This window comes from Neofelis nebulosa, chromosome 8 (assembly GCF_028018385.1).
Source record: "Neofelis nebulosa isolate mNeoNeb1 chromosome 8, mNeoNeb1.pri, whole genome shotgun sequence".
Classification (NCBI taxonomy): Eukaryota; Metazoa; Chordata; class Mammalia; order Carnivora; family Felidae; genus Neofelis; species Neofelis nebulosa.
The window spans coordinates 108,118,040-108,119,696 of NC_080789.1; the positions used below are offsets into that span (position 1 = coordinate 108,118,040).

The following is a 1,657-nucleotide window of genomic DNA, read 5'->3' on the forward strand; positions in this document are numbered from 1 at the left end:
AGAGAAATGTTAATAGACGTGTTGAATTTGAGTCAATGAGCAGGGAATATTCAGACATGCAGTTCAGCAGAAAGTCCAGGACTAGCATACCCATTTAAGAGGCATCAACAAAGAACTGTCCTTTGAAACTTTGGGAGTGGATGAGGTCATCCAGGGGGAATGCAGAAAGAGAAGTGGGTGGAAAGCCACTCTTGGGAGCAGCTGTTGATTGGCCTCCATGAAAATTGTTTGAGGAGCTGAATGCTCATCTCTTTTACGGATTGCTATTCTCATTTCCTCTGGCTATGTTGACACTGCTGTTTCTCTATTCTCCTCCAAGCAAGCATCCCAATTTTTGACAACTCTTTAAAAGGCTATGCAAATCTAACTTGCTATTAATGCTATTATTTTCATTATCCCAATTGTTCATCTGGTACCTGAAAGCCTTGTACAACATACCTTCTGCCACCTCCTGCAAATCCTTTGGCAACACTTTGTTCTTTAAAAACTCAGCTTAATATTACTCAGCAATCAAAAAGAATGAAATCTTGCCATTTGCAACTACGTGGATGGAACTAGAGGGTATTATGTTAAGCAAAATTAGTCACTCAGAGAAAGGCAAATATCACACGACTTCACTCATATGAGGACTTTATGAGACAAAACAGACAAACATAAGGGACGGGAAGCAAAAATAATATAAAAACAGGGAGGAGACAAAACATAAGAGACTCTTAAATATGGAGAGCAGAGGATTACTGGAGGGGTTGTGGGAGGGGGAATGGGCTAAATGGGTAAGGGGCATTAAGGAATCTACTCCTGAAATCATTGTTGCACTATATGCTAATTAATTTGGATGTAAATTAAAAAAAACGAAAACAAAAACAAAACACCTCAGCTCAAGTATATTTCCTGCCTGCCTTACAGGGAACCTGGGCAAATATCTGTCATAGAACTTAAATATCTCACTATAGTTGTCTGGGTTTTTTGTCTGCTTCCCCAACTATACTGAAAGCTCTTTAGTGCAGGAATCAGTTAGTTATCTTAGACTCTCCACACCTAATACAGAGCTTGGTACTTAGGCTTTTGAAAAATGGCTGTTGAATGAATGACTTTGATTGAGTTCTAAGAGGTTTATTAACAGGGCTGCTATACATTCCAGGGCACTCTTGGTTTATACCTGTTGTCCTGACACTGTTATTAATAATTACCCATTTTCATCACTTCTTGACCTTTTGGCCAAGATCAAGTGTAGTATCTGTTCTTATCAGTTTAATACCTGATATGCCTTCTATCCAAGAACAATATATTAAATGGATTTTTGGAGAAGGGAGATGGAATAGCAGCTTGCCCCATTACTCTTCACATAAAACAGGTATTGTGATATTTCAGGAACAGTCCACTCCCTCAGGGACAAAAAATAATAATAATGTTATTATTATTATTATCCTTTTCAATCTCAAAAGTGCACTTATTTGAAAGATAAAATATATGGTTACCCTATTTATAGAATACCCGATTGTCATAGCTGCTCTTAACTTTTGGCAAGTGTCTCTGTTTATAAGACATTTCTACCAGAGAAACCAGAAGACAGAGTAGGGTCTGTTACTAGTTCTAGTCAACATTAAATAATTGGAACCACTTTTCTGAAATTATGAGACAGAAATGAGACCCCAGA

At 37.7% G+C, this 1,657-nt stretch overlaps 1 pseudogene; it reads left to right on the forward strand.

Annotated features, from left to right (window-relative positions):
• The first annotated feature begins 1,198 nt into the window (after positions 1-1,198).
• On the forward strand, positions 1,199-1,368 carry LOC131484220 (U2 spliceosomal RNA; annotated as a pseudogene).
• The last annotated feature ends 289 nt before the right edge of the window (positions 1,369-1,657 follow it).